A 23,692-nucleotide genomic window follows, 5' to 3' on the forward strand; every position below is an offset into this window, starting at 1 on the left:
GTTGGCAATATGGAACAGCAGCGACCCGCCAACACTGCTGATAGGAGTGTAAACTGGCAAGAGCATTTTGGAAAATGCATGGCCTCCAGTGACAAAACAAACCATGAATGGACCCCAAGACCCAGCAGGAGAAATGTGTTTATTGAGAGGCATACAGAAATAAGTCACAGCAGCACCGTTCACCACAGCCCCAGGCCAGAAACGATCTACATGCCATTAACAATGGAATGGACAAATAAATTGAGGTACATTGTCATAAGGGGCTGTGACACAGCAATGAGAGGAAACAAACTCCAAGTACAGACAATGACATGGTTAATGTCACAAATGTGAAGTGGAAGAGGACGGTCACAGGTGAGTGCACTCTGAAATGTATTATTCCAGTTCAAAGACTGAAGCTATAGTGCTAGAAGCCATGGCTGGAGAAATGAGGCATTTCTCATTTACCCGGTGCATCTCCTCCCTCTGGGGGACTGGAGATGTTCTATCCCCTGGTCTGGCCGCAGGAGACACAGGTACGTTTCATTTGTGAATTTCACCCAACTATACACTTAGGATGTTTATATTTCAGTCAAAGGTTTTTAAAAAGAGAGCATATGCAGAACCTTGTCCCCAGGTAATTGTCCTGAGTGTCCCCCCTCCTTCTTGCCCCCGATATAATGGGTCTCAGTTGGGAGTGAACCCTTCCTCCTACCCTGCCGAACTCAACATGTTTCTTGACATGTTGCAGAGCTGACTCTCTGTCCCCAAGCTATGAGGATCTGTCAAAACTCTCCATCCCAGCTAACCCACCTCCAACCCACTCGCCCACTGTTGGCATCAACACCCAGACCCTCCCTCTGGCTCCCTGACACCTTCTGGGAAACAGCATTTGAGTGGGGGAGGGGAAGGCAGGGACATGCTCAAATGACAGTTCAGGGATATCAGTGTAGCCGTGGGCAGGGGGTGGGGGCTGGGGAATGACCAGGAGCCCTGGGTGCCAGGACACTGGTCTAGATAGGATGACAGCAGCAGCATGAAGAGAAGGCTGCAGAAGCTTGGAATCGAGAATCATCCCTGGGGACATCCCCCTTGCCAGGGAGGGAGACAGAGCCCTTGGCAGAATCCGGCTCTGGGAATTCAGCCCTCTCCTGGCAAACCGCCCGCTGAGGAAGTAACTGCCCGAACAAACAGTACTTTTACCTCCTAAGGAGTAAAATAAACGAAAATAGAGCCATTTCCCATTCACCTGGCTGGCATTATTCATTCTCTGGGTACAGTCTGTTTGCAGGTTATGAGAAACAGAAGTGGGGTGTGCTGAGAAAAACCCGATCCGCACCAGTGCCCACACACCCCCGGGTGCCAGGCCCATCCTAACAGCTCCACTGCTCACACCAATAGGAATTCCACTAGCAATGCAGAGAATCAATGGAATTTAATTATTCAGGCCCAGGTATCCAGGAGCTTTAAACATGCCTATTATTTCTTCTGTGTGTCTAAAGTCGCCATCATTCTAGAAATACAAGGCTTCAGCTCTAGCGATATCTCTGGCGCTTTGGGGTTCTGGAACCTCCACAGCTCCTTTCCCACATCTTTCACCCCCTCACCCCACCCCACCCACACGCTGGGATGCTCAGGTGGGGGACAGAGGAAAGTCTGGGGGAAATGTACCCTTGAAAGCTGGTGTCTGGATGAGATCCCCACATTATTCCTTTTTAATGCTCTGTTGCAAAATACACCAAGTGTTTTATTTCAATCCACACTGAAGCATATTTCAGGGCAAATTTCCTATTGCCTGTCACAGCTCAGGGGAAAAATGAATGCACATTTCCCCAGCTCCATTAGCTAGGGAAACAGGCTCACATGGCTAGAAGGCATGGTCCCCGCAAGCGAGGCGGGGGAAATGAGATCACTGGGAAACAGTCCCATGGGGTCCGGGCATGGGGTGCACAGGTGCACAGAGCTCTCGCCTTCCCGGGGGCGACTGCCAGGAGACCCCGGGGGCAGGGACAGGCACATCCGCTGGAGAGAGGATCAGCCCAGGGGGATGTGACCCTGGTCCCCATTAGCACTGTGCCCCATGGGTGCTCCCCTGTGGCCTTCCTGCGCCAGCCTGTCTTCTTATCAACCCTACTTTAGACAGACAGACAGACAGACAGGGTCTCAAGGAAAACAGTGAGGCCACAACGTCTCTCTTTCTTTCTTGAAGGTGGAGTTCTAATGCCTGTCTCTATTAGACTGAGAATGCAAAGGCATAATCTGGGGCAGGTTCCCCACTCCCAGGTTTCCCAAGGAGCCAAGGACAAGCTACCCTGACACCCATTCCCTATACTCTGCTGAGGTGGGGGGGGGGCAGAGACCCCTTCGGGCTCCAACCAGTCCCTTTGTCCACCACCTACAGGGCCAATGCCGCTCAAAAGTCCCCAACCCTAGCTTCCTGTCTCTTACCACGCTCTCCATGCCATTCTTTGCACCCTGCCTGAGTGAGAGCCCCGGGGGCTCAACTAGCTCACCTCCATCCTTCCCACTGAACATTCACCACCTTCCTGGGAGGGGCCCCTGCCTGTCCCCCCCCATTTCTCACTGCCTCTTTTGGCACTATTTTTGCCCCCCCACCCCACCAGCCTTTCAAATCCCCCCAGGATAACTCCAACCTCCAAGTCTCCATTCCGGTGACTCCCTCTGCTGGAAATGAGCATCCTCCCTTTGTTCATCTGGAAAATGCCTGACGTTTCTTCTAGCACCAGCTCAGGCTTCTCCTGGTTGAGGTCCTCCCTGATTCCCTTCAGCAGAACGGACAGGGCTGCCTGGGTAACAGAGTCGGCTAAGCATCTGGCTCCTGGTTTCGGCTCTGGTCACGATCTCAAGGTCCTGGGATGGAGCCCCGTGGCTGGCTCCCTGCTCAGCAGGGAGTCTGCTTGAGATTCCTGCTCCCTCTCCTTCCGCCCCACCCCTCCCCCCACTCACTGAGTATGTGCTCTCTCTCTCTCTCTAATAAATGAATAAATCTTTAAAAAAAAGAACAGACAGTTCCCTCCCTTGTCCCACTGTACACTGTAAATTTATCTCAGCACTTACCTTTCTATCCTGAAATTACTTGCTGATGTGCTTGGACCCTAAGCCCATGGGGGGAGGGGCGCATGTCATCATTAAACATCTCTACCCCCAGCACGCATAGTGACTATCCCCTGATAGGTACTCAATGAAATATTTGTAAAATGAATGAGTGAGCTCTCAAAGACCCCAGTGAGGCGTGCTTCCGATCTAAGTGTCCTCCTCCAGGAGGTCCTCCAGCCTGCAACAAAGCAGTCTTCGGTCTCCTCACCCTCCTGTCTTGTGTGGCTGCCCCCTCCCCCCCCCACCGATGCTGACTGTCCCATCCGTGTGACAAGTTTGTGTTGCCGTCTCCTGCCATTTCCCTCACCCCCCTGGGGAGTTGAATCTTTTCCATGTCACCCAAGGGCAGAGAGGAGCCTTTCACCCTGCACAGCCTAGCCCTGGGCTGGTGTGCGGTAGCCCTGCAGCAGAGCCTGAGGACTCAGTGACTGAAGGATGGAGAAAGGAGCTCTGTGAGAGGGATGTCCCCTCGACCAGCTGCCGGACAGAAGTCCAGGGACGGTAACTCCAAAGGCACGTGTGGCTCAGACAGGAGGAGGGCTGCTCTGTGAGAAACGGCCTTGTTGGTTTCTTTATTTTTATTTTTATTTTTTTTAAGATTTTATTTATTTATTTGACAGAGATGGCAAGTAGGCAGAGAGAGAGGAGGAAGCAGGCTCCCTGCTAAGCAGAGAGCCTGATGCGGGGCTCGATCCCAGAACCCTGGGATCATGGCTGGAGCTGAAGGCAGAGGCTTTAACCCACTGAGCCACCCAGGCGCCCCTGTTTCTTTTTTTAAAGAAGAGATCCTCTTCCAAACCATTAATATTTCCCGAGGCATGAAAGCTATCCTTTGCCTCGAACCCTGTGCCTTCCTATTTGCCAAGTCCTTTGCACCTAACACGGAACTAAAGCTAAAAGAAGCAAGAATAGCCTTTGAAGCCGTCACAGCTCAGAGAGCATATTAATGGAACAGGGAGGGATGCCTGGGTGGCTCAGTGGGTTAGGCATCTGATTCTTGATCTTAGCTTAGGTCTTGAGCTCAGGGTCATGAGTTCAAGCCCTGTGTTGGGCTCCAGGCTGTGTGTGGAGCCTACTTTGAGGGGGGGTTAGATAATGGAATAGGGACAGTGCCCCAGATGGCAGCATGGGCCCACTCTGTGCCTCAGCCCATCTAGTCCACCAGGGCCCCTCCTGTAGCAGAGGCCAAGAGAACAGAGACAACTTTCGAAGGTAGGATCCTCGTGGCTTTCTGGTCATGCTCACTCCCCATACCCACAGCCTGGATTTCTGAGCAGAACACACCAACAACACTTTCACACTCCCACTGCAGTGTGAACTTTGGCATGCCATTTTACTCTGAGTCTCAGCTTCCCCATCTGTAGAATGGGCTAATGAAATCTGCCATCGTGACCTCACTCCTTCTCTACCCCTAGCATCAGGAGGGTGAAATGAGGAAGGTGGTGAAAGTCCACTGAGGTTTTTAGTCATTCCTTAGCAAGGAGGACCCTTTTATTATAACACTCCAGCCTGCCCCAGTGGGAGGACACAGTCAAGGGTCTGTCTACATGAGGCAGGGAACCGGCCTGCTAGATGTTCTGATTTGGCCTCCTGGACAGCGCCCAGGTATCGAGCGGAGGAATGTGTCAAGTTGGAAATGAGAGATAGCGACACAGGGATTTGGCTCCCAACCCCAAATCCTGAATTGCGTTTTCCTCTCTGTTAAGCAAGCATTACTCATCCATCTCCCACGCCTGTGGTGTTACAGGAGACCGCGGAGGGAGAGAACTGCAGACCCGAAGAAAAGAGGATACACTTGGTTGCAGCAGGAGGCCATGGGACTAGAAGCCAGAAGAACTTCCTGATGGTGGGAGGAGCTGGTGAGATGTGGAAATGGGTGGCCAGGGGCAGGGGCCCTCTCCCTCTCCTCAGGCTATTTCAGAACTTAGGAGGGTGGGCTGAGTTAGGTTGTTCATCCTACAGTCCTGTCCTCAGGCAGCCCCTGACCCAGCTTCTGGTGGGGATGGAAGACGTGGGGACAGAAGGAAGATCTATGGGACTCAGGATTTATGGGTTCTAGTTGGGGTCTAGAGCTCCATGGAAGGTTAAATGCTCCTGGGAGCAGCATCAGGAAGGCCAACCACATATTGACCGAGTGGGCTGGGGCTTAGCAAGGGAAGGCACTCCTTTCAACCCCACCATGGAGCCAGGCCCTCACTGAAAATCTGGCAGTGTCCTCCTTGAATTCCTGGCTCTGATATACTCGGGGGCTTCCTCTCCTCCCTGCTGAGCTGATCAGACTCAGACACACACACACACACACACACACACACACACACACACTCTCCCCCCACCCCCACCCCATCATCCCATCCCCCACAGGGGACCAGCCAGCCCTCTCTGCACAGCTGCTTGGGGCTGTAATTCAATCCCGGGATCCCAATGACATCATTCCCACAGGGTCAGTGGGAAGGAGAGGAGGGGACAAGGCAGAGTTGGGGTGGGGAGAAAAGGCCAAGAGACTGTCAACTGCAGACCCAGCTCTGGGAGGCATTGTGGGAGGAGCCCAGCTCGGCAACCCTAGAACAGTATGACCTTAGGCAAATCGCTGAACCCCTCTAACATTCTTCCTCATCTGCATAATAAGGCCATTCTACAGAGTTGTTTAAAGTACCCAAGGGGTAGGGAGCACTGTGAGAGAGGGGGTTTCCCCCATCCTCTGTGCCAGTCAGCATCTCACTGCCCCCTCTCAGATAGCCCAGGGGTGTCTGTGTTATCATCCTCTCTGTAGTTCAATATCCTGAAAGTAGGGCAGTACACTGCCCCACAGAGCAGGCAAGTCCAGAAGAAAGGATTATGGGCCTCTGCCCCCTTTCTCTGTAAAGTGCACCCCATAAAGGCCGCTGTAAGGGGCCCTCTGCACCAACCTACTTCTCTTTGGGGAAGTGCCCCCCCCAGGATTCTGAGAGTTGGGGAAACCCAGGAGTCCCATGCCTACCAGGAGGGCAGCATGAAACATCTGATTACACAAACCTGCCACAGTCCCTGCTGAATATTTCATCCGGGAGCAATGATCCATTAGTCACCATCAATTATTCATCCTCATCTGGGCCAGGGACGCAGCATGGGAGCAGCTGGCGCTGGGACCCACACCCACTCCACCTCCACTCCCCCTAGAAGGCGACCAGCAATCTCTCCCATCCCCCTGGCCCACCGAGGGTCCTACTGAGCACACATCTCCAAAAAGTGAGCATGGCAGTCAGACGGACATCACAGCACCGAACAGATGGCCAAGCAAGTCACAGGCCAAGCTGAGGCTGTCACACACCAGCCGCGCGCTGAGGATTTCCAAGAAATGAGAGAGATATTCTCCTTTATCAAGTTCAACAAGTGTCTTTGGCAGTAGGTTGATTTCACAGAGGTGGCTGGGCCAAAGGTATGGGGCTATCTGTCCCTTATAAAGACTCCCATGGTCAGGCCAGTTCTGGCCCCATTCCAAAGGTCTCCCTTCTTCAAAAGAAATCAGAGTCCTCTCAGAGTTGGAGAGAAAGGGCCCTGAAGACCAAGTCATCAGTGTCACAGGAGCCCCTCCAGCGACATGACAGTGAACGCACCTTGGGACAGGATGCTTGTGTCTCCTGAGAAAAGGCACTGAGTGTTTGGATGTACTAATCCTTCAACATCCGTTCAGTAAATATTTGCTGAGTGTCTTCCACATGCCAGGCACTGAATGAGACACTAGGTTTACACCCAACACAGACCAAATTTTTGCTCTATTAGAACTATCTTCCCCACGGTGGGTCAAAATTAGTGTCCACATGTCTTGTGCTCTCTAGACCTAGAAGATGAGAAATAGAATCGATTGTCTTTTAAGACCAAAGCCTTGGGCTCACTGGAGTAAGACTGTGGGACCCAGCTTGCTCCTCCAGGCTGAAGTTGTACCCCAAAGGGTCATGGTTAGACAATGGTTTTCAGGACAGGACCTGAGCAATGGGCACTCTTGGGTGGCTCAATGGATTAAGCTTCTGCCTTCGGTTCAGGTCATGGTCTCAGGGTCCTGGGATTGAGCCCTGCATTGGGCTCTCTGCTCTGCAGGGAGCCTGCTTCCCTCTCTCTCTCTCTCTCTGCCTGCCTCTCTGCCTATTTGTGATCTCTCTCTGTCAAATAAACAAATTAAAAAATCTTAAAAAAAAAAAAAGAATAGTGTACCCACAAATGCAAATGCCAGTCTTCTCTGCCAAACAAAAGACTTGCTCCACCTCTCCCTGTCCCCACTCCACTCCCAAGAGCAGGCTCTGCCCACTGGTGAGGTAGGCAGGGTTATAAACGACAGAGGAAAGCACTGCCTTAAATATGTTCCCCAATAGCCCTCGCCAGGCCTGGAATCCCATCATTATTTATCCAGCCTTTTCTGGGTAGGCATCACTGCCTGTTCAACATGCAGATGCCTTTTTGTTGGGAGGAGTGCCATGTTCAGGAGAGGAGCAGCTTGAATCTGTTCCTGGGGCTGCAGAAAAAGACATATTGCACTGTTCTCGGGGCTGGTGAAAGGGAGATGAGGTGAGCAGAGCAGAGTGGGGAGGACTGGGTAGGACAGGACAGCTGGGAGGCACTTGATGTCTCTAAGGGGAGGAGCACACAGAGGGGAGACAGAAGGTAACCGGAATATTGCCTGGAATTTGCCTTTTGTATTGGGTAAGTTACGGAGGACTCCAAGGGATCCCACCCAGTAAGCAGAGCCCCAGCTGCCTCTCTAATGACCCAAAGAATGACAGGTACACACTCTCCCCCACACTAAGTGCCCTGGACAGGGAAACAAGGAGTGTTGGGATTATCATTTTAGGAAAATATATGGTGATCAGGGAAGAAATGTAGATGCAGGGAAAATGAGAAAAGGAGGAACTAGAGGACAGAAAAGAAGAGCTTCGCTCCCCTTACAGGATTTCTGGGGGGCAGAAAGCAGAGGAATGACCCCATTCAGATGAACCAAGAGGCTGAAAGGGTGGTGTAGTCCTCCTACAGGCACATAAGGACACAGTCATGGTCTGATACTCTGATACAGTCATGGTCTGATACATGGTCTGATATCTTCTCTCCCACAATCACAGGCTCCCCCAGTCCTCAGAGCTCTGCAGAGCTTCCAGTCTCTGCCCACCCAACCCCCACACCTGGCCCCATGCCAATCGATGCAGCCATTCTTCCTCTCCTGTTGTAGGCCTGCTCCCACAGCAGCCCAGCCCTCCCACAAATGAGGGAGGGCCTCAGTTCTAACACCCTGCTGACCTCCCAACAGGGAGAGGACTGGATTCTCCACTCTAATTCCGACATAGTCCCCTCCCCTGCAGGGATGACCAATCAGCTCCAGCTTCATTTCAGCACTCTGTCTTCAGTTAAGCTACATGTGACCGCACCCTACCACGAAAGCCCTCCCCTCCCACCAACCCAGGCTAGATTTTGTCTACGAGTGGAGTGGACATCGGGTATCTGGAATAGTGAATATTACAGGAAAGATGCCCCTGCTTTACACATCTCAGCAAGCTGGAGGGAGATGCAGGTCACGGACTCCAGGAGACGAGAGCCAGATTCCAGGATTTGAGGTCATGAATTCCTATCACCTACAAGCTAAACTGACCCTCCCCTAACCCAGACCAGGCGTGTCAAAGCTACTTTTGAAGACCTCCTGGGAAAGATGATTATGTAGACACTCAGGCTCATAGCATGTTTGGAGTTCATCCCTCTCATTTTACAGAGTAAAAAGTGGAATCCAGGAAGAGGAGGTAGCTTGGCCAAGGTCTCACAGTCAAGAAAGGGTGATAACAAATTTCTACAACACCAATGTTCCTCTCACCCCTGCCTCTCTATCTCCAAAATTGGAAAGTTACGGCTTAGCCTGTGACCATCTAGTCTGGACCAAGTGTGCGGGTGCAGTGCTCTGTCCATGGTGCTGAACCTCCCAGTCCTAGAAGTCTGTTTGCCTTTATTTTTAATTTTTTACTTTTATTTATTTTTTTTTCAGACCTGCATTTTTTAAAAATTTTATTTATTTATTTGATAGAGAGGGAGATAGAAAGAAAGGGAACACAAGCAGGGGGAGTGAGAGAAAGAGAAGCAGGCCTCCCGCTGAGGAGGGAGCCTGATGTGGGGCTCAATCCAAGGACCCTGGGATCATGACCTGAGCCCAAGGCAGAGGTTTAATGACTGAGCCATTCAGAAGCCCCTCAAGACCTGCATTTTTAAGCACTGTCAGTGTTGGGGCCTGTAGCATCACAAGGGTGCTATGGGAGATTCAGGGGAAAGTTGATAATATAATCCAGGAGACCATTTATGTAATGGAAGGAGAGACTAATCCAAGGAGATAAACAGGCAAGATGTGCAAGAGAATGGGGAAGGGGACAGTGCACCATCCCTACCCCTGACCTCTTTTCATCCTCTTGAACTGGGGATGGCTTTCTGGTTCTAAGATACTGAGATACAGGTCCTTTCAGAGAAGCTGAAAGTGAGAAAACTATGTGACTGACAGCATTTAGTCTCAAAGTTTCCAAGACAAATTTTCTAAGAAAGAAGTCACCAGATGCAAAGGCCAAAAGAAATTTGGAGTATATGTAGATAACAGGCGAGTCTTCAGAAGATGTGGGGGATTTTGAAAAGTTCTGCCATGAATATGGAGACTGGATATCAGGATCTTTCAAGGTCACACCCCGAAAGTCGAGAATCATGACTGGGACCCTTCTGCGGTTCCTTGGAATCAAGTGGGGGGAGAGCGGGGATGAAAAGTAAATCCACTGTCAGGATTGTTCCAAAAAGGTTTGTCTAGCCTGAGCCCCAAACTGGAGTCCATGCTGAGAGAAATCCAGAAGCCATATTCTTCACAAAGTCCCTGGCTCTGTACTCTCTTCAATATGGAGGCTGAATGACGGTGCCTTGTTGGGAAAGCAAATCCGCAGCATGTGTGAATGGACCCCAAAAAAAGGAGCTGTCTGATGGGTGCTCGCTTCGCTCAGCTGTTAGAGCATGTGACTCTTGATCTCAGGGATTGTGAGTTCAAGCCCCGTGTTGGGTGTACAGCCTACTTAAAACAAACCAACAGGAGCTGTTCTAGCAAGAGATGGACAGCATCTTGAACTTAAACGGGCAGCTCACAGGATAGCAGGCATCTACACATTCTGCTGCAGGTTTGACTCTCCTAAAAGAAGTCTCCTGATACTGAGTTCACACACACACACACACACACACACCATCCCTTACCTCAGAGATATCATCTTAATACTGATAAAGGGCTTTTACTCTCCTGAGCCCTATTATGCACAGCATTATTCTCTTCCCCTTCCTCCTCCTCCTCCTCCTCTTCCTTTTCCCCTCCCATACTGTGATACACCGCTGAATACAAGTCAACTGTAACAACTGTGCACACAGCCAACTCTCTTCAGCATGTCTACCTCCACACTCAAGAACCCTAGGATGCAGAAAATCTTGGCAGTCAGTCTATCCTTTCTAAATATCTACGCTGTCCTGGGGCACCTGGGTGGGTCACTGAGTTAAGGCTCTGCCTTCACCTTGGATCATGGTCTCAGGGTCCTGGGATCGAGCCCCACATCGGGCTCTCTGCTCAGCAGCAAGTCTGCTTCTCCCTCTCTCTCTCTGCCTGTCTCTCTGCCTACTTGCGATCTGTCAAATAAATAAGTAAAATCTTAAATAAATAAATAAATAAATAAATAAATATCTACCTTTTCCCAGACTCTCTTCTTTTTGGAGATCTCACCATCTGTTTGGTTTTCTGTCACAACGTCTAACCACATTTACCATTCAGAAATTCCTCTTTATGTCTACCTGAAATCCTTCATGCTCTAGGATGCTATTCTGACATTATGAATCACTGAAGATGAAGAGCGTCTTCCTCAGGGGGAGTGAGGAGCAGGGTGTCATTGGACCTTTCAGTCTAGAGGCAGAGACATGCACCAGGACAATACTCACCCCACCTACGTACACACGGAGGACCTGTGACTGTGGAAAATAACGACAAAGAAGTCCAAGGTCACAAAGAACCCTTGAGATGGCATCAGATCTATCCCCCATTCATGGAGAGAGAACTGCCTCAGGGTCCTCTGAGAAGAAGGTCTCGTGGGCTGCCCAATCCCATACCTTCAAGATGCCCATCTCCAGCCTTTGTTTCTGGGTCTGCAACATAAAACACCCTGGCCTCCCTTAGCCCCCAAACCCAGCCTCCCAAGCGATCACACTGCCAGCAACTAATACACTTCTCAGAAGCCATATTTATATTACAGCCGGACAAGAGAGCAAAGGTGTAATTGGGCTCGATTTGATTGAGTGTGACAATTGCAGTTAGCCACATGTGTCACTGAGAGATGTGAACTGGGGATAGTTTATGCTCAAAAACTCATTTCCAAGAGGACCTGACATCTTCCTCTCCCAGACATCAGACAGCGCTGACATCAATGGCAATGCAAGATATCCACAGACTCGCTTGGCTGAGGGAGACCTAGTAAGGTCATCTATCCGCCCCCGCACCCACCTCCACACAAACATTCCCTCGGAAAAGCTTTTTCTCTACTTTCTGGAATACCTGATGCTCTCTCTTCACCCCCTTGATGGCCTGCCAGATTTCTCAGTGCAACATGCATGAAAGTGCTGCCGGATATCTAACTGAAACCTGGCTTGCTTCAGTTTCCACTCCTTGCTGTAGTCCTACTCCTGGTGCAATGACAGCAACCTTATCCTGTTATGTTTCCATCCCTGATTCCAGCCACTCCGGGGACACACCGCCATGCTCACTCCCCACTTTGTGACCTCAAAGAACCATGATCCCCTGGCTCTGGGCTTATTCTCTCCCCACTGCTCTCTGGAGTCAGTGGCCAAGAAGCTTTCACATCCTTGTTCCTGAATTCCTTTCTCAGTCTCCAAGAGAACTATAGTTCGGCCTTTGAACATCTCTAATGCTTTTGCTGGGACTCTGAGAAAGGACTGCAGGGGTTTCTGGTCAAAGATCCCCATTTTACAGAGGAATGAACAAATTCAAAGGGGGAAAATGACAAGCTCAGGGTCACCAGTGTAATCAGAAGCAGAGCCAGACACTCCCTTGCCCTTTGCAACCTAGAGCCTGCCTTGCAGCTTCCTGGCAGTGACCTGAAGTGGCCCAGGAGTGCTTATGGCTCTCCAAAGCTCAGGAGCCATGGGGGCCATTATGCCCACTAGCCCTACGCTGCTAGGTACCCCCATTATAAGCCCTAGGAGCACTGAGCTCTTTTTACTTCATATCAATTATCATAACTGTCGTTGAATAATCAATGGTGTGCTTCTTCTCTTCAGTGCCCTGCTTCCCTCAGACTATAAAGATCAGACCAACTTTATTACCACTGTAGCCTCGCTCCTAAGTGCTTGTTACATGAATGAGCGACTGAATAAAGTCTTTTTTTTTTTTTAAGATTTTATTTATTTGAGAGAGCATGAAAGGAGAGAGGTCAGCAGGAGAAGCAGACTCCCTGCAGAGCAGGGAGCCTGATGGGGAACTGGATCCTGGGACTCCAGGATCATGACCTGAGCCGAAGGCAGTCGCTCAACCAACTGAGCCACCCAGGTGCCCTGAGACTGAATAAATAAATGAATGAGTGGGGCCTGTGGAGGGGTGGCCATGGCTAGTGTGAAATGAGAGAGGCTGCAAGGCTTGGGGGTTCTAGCTTCTTGCCCTGCCTCCAACACTGAGGAGAGGGAACAGGTAATGTCACCACTCTCCCTTTACTAGAGAATTGGGACACAGAAAGGAGATTTGTCACTATGGGGTCCACGCGAAGCAGTCCCCTGTTTTAGGTGAGCCCTTCACCTCAAGTGGTTGGGGAAAGGATTTAGTGAGTCTACATATTTTCTTACCTATCTTTCTCCCCGCCCCCACCTCTGCCACATCACCTCTGTCACTAGAGCCCCAAGCCCGGGTCCCAGACACCCTGTCTCATTCACCTTCCCACCAAGCCTCCTGCTTCTGAACAACACAGCACCCCCCATCAATGCTGCCTCCAGAAAGGTCTAAGCTAACAGCCACCGCCAAGCAGGCTTCACCTACATTAGCTCCTAATCACAGATGGCAACTGCCACAGGGTCTGGAAAGGCAGCAATAGTTACGGGAGAAACCACGGGTCCAAATCCTGCCAGCGGACCAGAGAGCTGCCATGCGCCTCCCCTGCCAACCCCCCCCTCCCGCCACCCGCCCCCAGGCCTCCCCGCCCCCGGCCACCATGCCAGACCCCAGCCTAGCACCGCCCCCAGCAGTTCCTGGCCTAGCCGGGAAGTGGCAGGTGGAGGGAAAAGGAGAGCACATGTCACCTGGAGAAGTCCTCTCCAACCTGAAGATACGGTCTCAGATCCAATTTCATTCTCAATTTCCAAGGAATGTGAGAGGGAGGCCCCACTGCCCACAGGCAACCTGCCAAGAGCTCTGTGTGTGTGTGTGTGTGTGTGTGTGTGTGGTAGGTCTGCATCTGTGTGTTTATGTGGAGTTGTGAGTCTTTCCTACTCCGAGCCAAGTGCTCCAGGATGTCACAAACCCCAGACAAGGAAATGCTTCTGAAAGTAGGGCAATGGGATAGACTCTGGGAAGGGCTGTTTGGGAATCTGTCTAGCTTGTTAAAGGCCAGAGCTCTGCACCCCAAACAGAGAGTCCTGGGGGTACCACCCTGCCCTATGGAGGCAGCCCCGTCCTGTCTCTCTGTGCTTCCAAATTTACTTTTGAGTCTCCCCTGCCCACCAGCTGCCAAGCCCAGGGTCTCTCTCCAGGGCATCTCCTGCATCGAGAGAAAGAGCCAGAGGGACAGAAACACATTCATGGGGCTGAGAGAGTGGATCAGGAACCCAAATCCTGCTTTAGCTCAGCGACCCCATAGGATGGCTTCCAGGGGTTCCATGTTCCCTCCCCTCTCCCAAGAAAGGACAAATTACTCCTGCGACCCTCTCATCCAGGAAGGTCTCCATCTTTTATTATGTCTCCGTCTTTCCCATTCCTGATCGAGGATGACGAGTCCAGGATGGCTGAGCCGGGGAAGGAGCCATGTGCCAGGACAATCAGTTCCCCAGCCATGCGGCCGCTGAAGATCTGTGAGACACATGTCCCGGGGGGGGAGGGGCAGATATCGTGTGCAGACACCTGACCTCGTCTGAAGGTGGCTCTTCCAATGCCCTCCAGAGCCTCCCTGCCCTGTCCTGCACTTGTCCTCCCAGGACGAACCGACCACATTCCCTCAGTGCCCAAGCCACAAAAGCCACAGAAGAGCCACGAAGACTGCCTGTCCCTCCTGAGGCAGGAGCAGTTACCTCCCAGCCTCTCAGATCAGGGTGCTGACTCTTCATTACAACAGGCGGGTGCCCAGGCAGACACAGCCTGTAACACGGGATCCAGCTTGCAGCCTCTCTGTGGCTACAGGACTGAGTACACTGACCCCCAGATTCACCCGGCAGGAGGCGGCAAAGGATGTATTTTATAAGAGGAAATAGGAACTCTACAGCAGGAGAGATACGGTTAGAAACAAAGAACTTCCTCACTCTAGGGGGTTACCATTAAGGACTGATTTTACTTCCCACCAGGTGGCTCTTGGAGGGCCGTCCAATAAGGAGTTCTAGATGCCCTTACAAGATAGGCAACAGGAAGCCTAAAGGTTACTTCTAAAGGGGGCTGACATCCAGGTTTCCTTTGCATCCCCAGAGCTGTGTGGACAGAACCAGTGTCCAGACTCCACCAGCATGACCAGTTCCAGAGACAGCCCTGTGAATACCAGTCTGTAGTGGGCATCTATCCATGGTCTAGCCTGACTGCCCCCCACCCACACACAGTCCAGCCTGACCAGCCCCATCCACAGTGTGCAGTCTGGGGAAGTAGGGCGGTGACAGGGGGAGGTTTGGTTTTGTTTTGTTTTAAGATTTTTTACTTATTTGACAGAGGGACAGTGAGAGAGGGAACCCAAGCAGGGAGAGCAGCAGAGGGAGAGGGAGAAGCAGGCTCTTCACTAACCAAGGAGCTGGATGCAAGTCTAGATCCCAGGACCTGGGATCATGACCTGAGCCAAAGGCAAACGCTTAACAGACTGAGTCACCCAGGTGCCCCTCCCCCTTTTTTTCCCAGCAGCAGCAGCAACTGTTTATTGGGGGGGGCACCCAAGCCTGTATTTGTATGTTGACTCAGCCCCCCACTAGCAGTGTGACCTTGGGAACATTCCCCTTTCTGAGACTCACAAAGAGGGTGAGAAATCATAGGATCTAAAACAAGAAGGGCTTTGTGTGTCCTCATTTCTTCACAAAGAACATTAAAAAGATGAGCACTTGAGAGCCAAGATTTAATAAAACTTGTAATCTTTACTCCACCATCAAGAAATTCTTAAGTGAAACCGGCATTTATTTGTTTCTTGTTTAGCAGGCATGTGGTGGGGAAGAATGCAGCGACCAGAACAGTTTGGGGCTCTGCCTTGATCCACACTACGGTACCAGGAGTTCAACCCATGGCCTGGGAACCGTCACTGTCTCCATATTACAAATGGCATATAACCCTAAGATTACTCGGAAAATAGCTTTGACCTTATGGCTCCCCCTGAACAATTCTTGAGGACCCTCAGAGGTTGACAGCCCACAGTTTTGAGAACTGCTGTCCTAGGACATCTCGTGTACTCTTCCCATGGGCTATATCCCTTGAACAATACTATCACCGTTTTCAAATGAGAACCTGCATGCAGCTCAGTCCAAGTGGCTTCCCTGGGGAGACACAGGCAGGACAGGGCAGGTGCAGTGTCTGTTATGCCCTGCAAAACTCAGAGCTGTGGGGCACTGACCCAGGGGGTGTCGGGCATCACCTTTCCGCCTTGCCCATCACCTGTCCTCCCCAGCCCTTGGAGCTCACCGTCTATATCCCTGGGGAAGACTGAGGACACCTGCTGGCCTCTGCAGTAGTGAGGACCTGGCTTTTGCTACAGTCTGTCCCCCCTGGGCACCTCTGTTACTCTTCTACCAGAAGGACACCTGCCAGGACTGGGGACCGAGGTCTCCCCGGGAAGCCTCAAACTCTGGGGGCCTGAGCTGCCTGCCCATTGCAGGCTCAGCCCTCACTACTCCCCTGCCTCCTAGAGCAGCTGCCGGCATCAGGCATCAAAGAGCTAATCCAATTTCTCCGTGTGCTTCCCCACTCGCCTCCTGCAAAGCCAGGATTGATCTGGAACCAGGGCAGCCTTATTAAAGTGATGCCTTTTCCTCCTCACGGGAGAGTCAGACTGGGAGAGGGAGCCCTCTTGCCTTCCCTCAATTAACTCCAAGTGTCTTGCTGACTCCAACCCCACCTTACCGCCACCCTGTGCTTCCTAGAGCTTAATTCTAACTCACCTTGGCTCCTAATGATGAGGTTGGGTTTCAGCCCCCAGGTCTGCTTCTGTAGGATCCCAGAGCACTAAAATGCTAGCTTCCTGTTCATCCTCTGTACACTCCTCAGATAGGGTGGAAACACAGGAACGCAATGGTGTGGCACCTATTCTCCGACCCCATCACTTGGCCCATGACTTTCGTCCATGGCGGTTGGCACAATAAGGGATCCATGGCTACCAATGAAAATGGGGAGCCAAGGAGCCCCAAGGAGGATAGAGATAAAGGACCATGTGTTCGCTTAATATGCTTTTCTCAAAAAACAAAACAAAACAAAACAAAACAACAACAACAAAAAAAAACACAGAAAATGAAAGACAAAGAGGGTCCCTTGAGACCACGATGCAGGGCCCATGCCCAGGACCCCCTCACGTCGCCTGTCAGGCTCTCCTCCTCTCCAGGAGGGAGGCAGGGGATATGAAGTTGAGGTGGAGCAGAAAGACATCAGAAAGGAATTCCTTTCCATAAAGACCATAAAAAGCTGCTTCCCCACTAAAGGAGCATGTTGAAGGCCCAGGTGAGTCTCCTTGATTCGACCACAGTCACCTCTTGCCATCTGCAGGGGACCCAGCCTGGGTCTCCCCTCCAGGTCATGTTCTCCATGCCCCACCCCCATGCTTCGTCCAAGAGGCCCCCCCCCATCCCATTCCTCCATTCATTTCCATTTCCTCTGCTCCCTAGTGCCAAGCTCCTCGTTATAACCACTTACACTCAATATTAAGATGTATGCCATGGTAATGGGTGACTGCCACCTCCAATTGCTAAATTCCAGAGCTACCACTTTAACCCAATTATCAGATGCCCTGTCAGGGGTTTCAAAGGCCTGAGGACTCTGTCCCACCCAGAGACACCTGGGTCTCCCTGACTCTCCCGCTCAGCCTCTGCCTCACCCTAGTCCCAGGCTGTCCAGTGATGAGCCCTTTGGGGTTCTCAGTCTCTCTGCAGAGACAGGAAGGGCACAAGCCTCCAAGGACCGAGGGAAATCTGGTCCTGGGGTCGGGGAGCTCTGAGAGCCCAGGCTCCTTGCAGCCAGCCATCACAAATGCTCCTGGCTACAAGCACTACTCTGAGGGCTGGGGGGCACCCAGCAGAGGAGAGGGAGCCTCATGCTGTCTGCCTTTGGGGGAACCCCAGGCCAACGAACAATACGTGGTTATTCCAAGCTCCCTTTTCATCCCTAGAGCCTTTTCTAGAACAGGTGCTTGGTCCATCTGAACTGGAAGTGGAAAGGAAAGGAGGAAAGTGGGAAATCAGGAACAGTGTGCTCTGGCTCTGCCACTGCTTGGACTCTAGCTGCCGCTACACAAGACGGTTGAGTGCTGGGCTGTCAAGTCCATGGGGATCTTGACTTCTCAAGCCTGGACTTTCTGAAGAAAAGAGGCAGTCAGATACCAACCAGACACGAGCATCTGTGCCCGTGCCTGGGTCCTCTGGGCTTCAGAGAAGACTTGACCGAGCTGGGACTTGCTGAAGATGCCAGCACCCCATTCAGAGAAGGCCGCCTGAGGCTGGGGACAGAGTCCCCGGGTGCCCCAGCATTTGCTCTGCTCCTTCGGCCGGGGCTCCTCCCTCCTCACTTCAGAGCAGGTGCTCCTGAAGATGCCAAATTCCTCACGGGGAGTCCCAGAGAAACCCAAGACTGGAGAGGGAGAGCCGATTCCCTTTCTCCAAGGGATCGCTGCCTAATTTTGTAAAAGCCTGCTACGTGATTTCAATGACCGGCCCCCTGCTTATACTCAGAGCATTAATGACTCGGGGTACCCCTGACCATGTGGGCAGGCTCCACACTCTAGATGGAGCTGGGGAGAAGGAAGAGGGGAGGTAAAGTTCTGACTGATCAGCTACAGCGGCCTGGAAAGACACCCCCCCGCCCCCAGAGTGCCCACATTCTGGGTTTGAGACCTGGCTCTGGCCTCCACGGTGAGAGATTTTAAACCACTCACGCAACTTCTCTGGGCCTTTGCCACTTTGTTGGAAGTGGGACTGTGATGTCTGCTCGAGACCTCTGTGGTCCTGAGACCCGCAGGGATGGGACACAGAAAAGCGTTATCATAGAAGGAGAAACAAAGAGGAGAGCTTGAGACAGGAGCGGACCGGGGTGGGGGGGCTGGAGAGCCAAGTGTTGCCTACATCCAAAGCTGGAGTGCCAAGGCCCTGGACTTGGGAGCTGCCTGGCAGCACCCACCCCTCCAAGCATCAGTGGCTATGATAACAGACCGAGCAACTCCCAGCCTCCTTCCCTAAGGAGCCAACCTCCCCATCCCAGGCATATTCAGTCCTGCGGTCTGCTGACCAGCCAGGTGGGGAGGTCTGTCCTAGTCTGGAAATTATCCAGGGAGGAAGCTTTTAGAACATCTCTTGCGTACCACATATTTGGGGCATCCTTCCTGATGTTTAATTTTAGACCCCCCTGCCGAAGCACAGACCTCTGTGTGTGTCTGTCGGGTGGGGGGAGAGAGGGGGCTGACAGCTAGGTGCTCTATGCACTCGACTCAGCAGGACTGTTCATGTCCCTCTAGACCCAGAGTCAAAGGGACCCATCACTCTAGCTCCTACCCTGAACTATCAGTTCCTGGGAGGAAAATGAAAGACTGCTGGGACAAATCCTTCCCAGAAATTAAGCTTTGGCAACATAGGGCCTCGTCGGGCATAAAGAACTGCGTGAAAATCAGAGGAAAAAAATTCTGGAATGGCCACCAAAGTAGTTATAGCAGTTCCTTCGAGTTTTTAAGATTAACAGAGGTGGAGAGTGTTCTGAGAGATTCTGGGCTGCAGGCAGGGAAAGGGCTAGGAGGGCCAGCAGGTAACAGGACAACAGTGGAACACATTTGCCGGGCTTTGACCAGCTGCTAGACGCTGCTCTAACCTTTTCCAGGAATTCACGCTTCGCCTTGGCGGAAAACCGCCCAGGTCAGATTCAGGTTTTATCTCCACTCACAGACAGGCAGACTGAGAAAGAAACTGAGAAACTAAGAATTTGATGAACTTGCCCCAAGTCAAGAGGGAGGGGCAGAACCAGGAGGAACCCAGGCAATCTGGCTGGAGGCACAACGCCATCTCCACCACTTGACCTCTCACCGGTGGAAGCCTGGTATTGGTCACAGGCTCCCTGTCCTCATATGAGAACCCAGGAGCGGATCCTGGTGTCTCTACCTTGGTTCCTCTGACCTAGTGGAGGACAAATAAGCAACTCGTGGCATGGAGGAACTTTAGAATTGTATCTATCCACAGCACCACATGAACAGGTTATCATTTACTGGATGCTTCCTACCTTGTGGGATAATATATTGTTATATTATTGTGGGATTTATGGATGAAGCCTTCCAGACATGGTCAGGTAACCCCACTGCACGGTCTCGAGGCATCCTATACATCTCCCTAACAGGTGTCACAGTTATGATGAATTATTTATGTAATAATCTGCTTAATCCTGTGTGTTACACACTAGATGGTAAGTGCCATGAGGGCAGGAACCAGGCCTGTTTTGTTCCCAGCTGAGTCTCCATGGACGAGCAAACTCCCCGGTACACAGCAGACTCTCGTAAGCTAATAGTTGAATGAGTGTAGAAACTGATCCTCAAGAGCAGCTAAGCAACTTGTCTAGGCCCATGGCATGCAAAATCCACAGCGCCCAGGGCTTCTGTCTGTTCACTGCTGTATCCAGTGACTAGAAACACATAGTAGGCGCTCACACGGCAGGTGCTCACCAGTAAATAAGTAGCATGAATGAATGAACAAAGTCACACGCTGTGTAATTAGTAGCCCTGGGATGATGGACCCAAACCTGTTGGGTTTGCTGCTTCCTTTGTTAACCGCTACCCTGTCCTGAGTAAACAACCTCTACTGTTCCCTCTGGCTTGCCATTCCAGTTCCCAGAAATCATCTCCATCACTCTGGACTTTGTGTGTGTCTCGCTCAAACAAAGCAGATCCAGCTTCAGCTAGAACCCAGACCAGGAAAGCCCAAATCCCAAAGGCAAACAAAATAACAAGTCTACTCTCCAGGGTCTCTGACTATCCCCGAGGATGCTTCTGTCCGAGGAAGGGGAGGACGAGCCACTCTCCCGGCCCACTGAGCCTCAACTTCCTCCCCCTCCATCCTCCGTCCCATCCTTCCCAGGCCCTGGATCCCCGAGCACTGCTGGCCATCTATCCGCTCTCCTGACAGGGCTCCACAGACTCCACAGGGTCTGCGGGAAGAGACAGGAGACTCCACTGAGAATGGACAGAGTGTAGGTAGAGGCACAGGGTGTCGGGAGGTCAGGCTTGCCTGGGGCTGGGGAAGAGGCAGGGAAGAGGCTTCTCCAGCCATATCCACAGCCCACCCGCCCACAGTTCCCTGCAGGGCCAGGGACATTCCTGCCACTCCTGCACAGCAGCTGACTGAGAGTGAAAGGGAGAATGACCTCTGATCCCCTTCTCCTAGGGACAACCGGCCAGGTCTCTGTGATTCTGGAAGTAGAACACTTATATCTGCCTTCCCCTTTTTCAGCTTTCCAGAAGTTCCCTAGCTCCTCCTTGGGCAAGGCATGGAGAGCGGGCCAGGGTCAAGCCCAAGAGGTCCCCAGAAAAAGCAAGTCCCCCCAGGAGTGTCCTAGAGGGTGAAGCCAGGGTCTGTCTGAGCGCCAGGCAGGACAGAAGCTGGCAGCACCCCAGAGCAGCCCAGGACTGAGGGATGAGCAGGTACCAGTCATTCCCAGGGGCATGGGGAAGAGAAGCAGGGTTGGGGCTGGGCTCCCTGGCCCAGGTCTCAGTTTGCCTGCTTTGGACCCCTGAAGCTGACTCACCCCTGGGGCCCTGACACAGGCCACAGCCAGTAGTGGCTGCCAGGGACACACGCCAGGCACGCACGTCCCACTGCGAACCGCCCCATCCCTCCCACCTGCCCCTCTGGCCCCATCTTAGGGCATGGCTCTTCTTTTGGCTCCTCTGGTGGGCACAGAGATAGTTCTAGCAGCCCAAAATCTGCATTTGGACCTAAGCAGGGGGAGAGGAAGATTAAGGGCTATCCTGCTCCTCGTGGTCACACCCTCTGATGAAGGGCCCATGTTGCCAAGGACTGGATGACTCAGGTTGAGGATCATCTATTACACATGGGAGACCCTCTCAGGATGGCAGCAGGAGGAGGGGGAAGGGCACCCCCAGCTCTCTCCAGGTTAGACATGGCCCACCTTCCCGTCTCTCTGGGTACACAGAGCCTAAGGACTTCTCCATCCTTCCACCTACTCCATTCCAATCCGGGTCCACCCACCCCATCAGGCCTCTGCCCTTCTCTCCCCAACTGCAGCGCCCCCCCCCCATCCTGGGCCACCTCCTGTGTCCTTGCACTCCTTTCTGCTGCCACAGGAGAAAGCAGCCAGAACACTTACTTCTCTACCTCAACAGAGAATGGGGGGAGGATGCTGCAGAGGGCGCGATGGGACTTTGGAGGCCCCCACACATACCCTGGGCTGGGGGTGTCCAGAAAGCACCTGTGGAATGCAACAACGGAAGGGGAGAAAGGAGAAAGGAGGGGGTATTGGGTTAATGGGATAGGAGAAAGGTAAATCATCTACCCTTTTAGTTAAAGAAAAATAAAGCCCCTGTGTCCTGAGAGAAAGGGGGTTGAACAGAGACAGGGGAAGGGGGGACCCCAAATGGGGAAGGTAAATGAAGGAGTCCAGAAAAGCCGGGTGGGATTGTTGGCACTTTCTGGGCCTAGGTCTGGGAGCTCAGCCCTGGGGAGGAGGGCTGAAGCAGGGACGGGACGTCCTAGGTCGTGCTGAGTCATGAGATTTGGAGAGAGACTAGGGGTGCTTCCATCCCCCTCTCGCGTCCCTGTCCCAGTTCCTCTCGACCCTCACTTCCGGATAGTCCCTGGAGTCTGTCCCCCGCCCTCCCGCGGCCCCCAGCCCTCCCCTCGCCTCCTAGAGCCCGCAAACCCTCTCTTCCCCTCCCACGACGGCGGGGCCGGGGGTCCCTGAAGCGCGAGGCGGGGGCGAAGGAAGCTGCGTTGGAGACGGCCCCGAAGGGCAGGGGGAGGGCGAGAAGCGGGGCGGGGGGCGTCCAGGAGACAGGGCGGGAGCCGCGGGGACCCAGAGCTCCGGGGACGTCGGCCCGCCGCTCCGCTCTGCACCTCATTCTCCCCCTACCCGATCCCAGGGAAGAAAGCTGCTCCCTCCTCCCGCCCCAAGCCCGCAGAGCCGCGGACTCCTCGCCCCTCGGGTCCAGCTTCCGCAAACGAACCTCCCACCCGCACGCGTCCAAACTGCCTCCGAAGGAAGGACGGTGCGGACGCACGGCCCCTTTAGCCTCGAACTTCCCGGACCCTCCCCACCCCCGCCGGAAGCCCCCTCGGCCCACCGAGTGGCCCCTCCGCTCGGTAGCGGAAAACCCGCCCGGGGAAGAGAAACTTTGGAGGGGGGAGTCGGTGCCCCCCCACGGGCGGGGGGGACGGACTTACCCGGAGCGGCCAGGCAGGAGGGATCCCGGGTCCCCGAAGTGAGGGGGCGGCGGGCTGCAAGGGCGCTGCGCTGGCCACGGCGCAGAGGGGCGTCCGTTCCCCCGGGGCCCGGAGTCCCCGCTCCGCCCCGGCCCCAACTCGGTGCGAAGTGCCTTTGCCGCAAGACTTGCTGAGCTTGGCAGTCTGCGCCCAGGCGGCGGCGAGAGGCGGCTGATGGATGGGCGAGCGCGGCCAGCGCTGCAGTGAGGGGAGGAGACGCGGCCGCGGGGGGCGGGGCCGGCGGGGCGGGAGAGGCCGGGGCGGGGCGTGGCAGACCTGCCCTGCGGGGCCCCGGCCGATTCGCGCCCCCGCCTCCCGCTCAAGGTCACGGCTGCAGCTAGGGGTCCGGGAGAGTCGGACCGGGACCCGGGCGTCCTCGTCCCCACCCGCGAAGGGCTGTCACTCTTGAGCCAGCTCCCTCTCCCAACCCCCGGAACCCACCGCAGCTCAAGGCTCCATTATTGGCCTCAAGAGCCCATGTAGCCATTTGGGATCTCCGAGCCCCTCCCCCCCATCTGTTCTCCAAGTTAAGGCCACCTGGAGAGTAGGGGCTTCTGAGCCTAAGGGGTTGTTGACAAAGAAGGGGATGCTTGGGAGAAGTTACAGGTGGAGAATAGGGTGGGGGGGGGGGGAGAGAAAGCACGGGGAGGGGTTAAGGAAAGGTGGGAGGAGAGGGAGGATCTGGAAGGAGATGGAAAGGAAAAGAGGAAACTCCCATCTATTCAATGACACGCTT

The 23,692-nt window shown here is 53.3% G+C and overlaps 1 protein-coding gene across 1 annotated transcript in view; it reads right to left on the minus strand.

Annotated features, from left to right (window-relative positions):
* SYT2 (synaptotagmin 2) overlaps positions 1–23,168 on the minus strand; it is a 108,285-nt gene extending 85,117 nt beyond the window's left edge. Inside the window, exon 1 of the mRNA XM_004756315.3 lies at positions 22,918–23,168. The gene's annotated coding sequence lies outside the window, so the exon portion shown is untranslated. The remainder of the gene's footprint in view (positions 1–22,917) is intronic.
* Between the last annotated feature and the right edge of the window lie 524 nt (positions 23,169–23,692).

Source organism: Mustela putorius, unplaced genomic scaffold (assembly GCF_011764305.1).
Source record: "Mustela putorius furo isolate JIRA1106 unplaced genomic scaffold, ASM1176430v1.1 tig00000508_pilon_pilon_pilon, whole genome shotgun sequence".
Taxonomy (NCBI): Eukaryota; Metazoa; Chordata; class Mammalia; order Carnivora; family Mustelidae; genus Mustela; species Mustela putorius.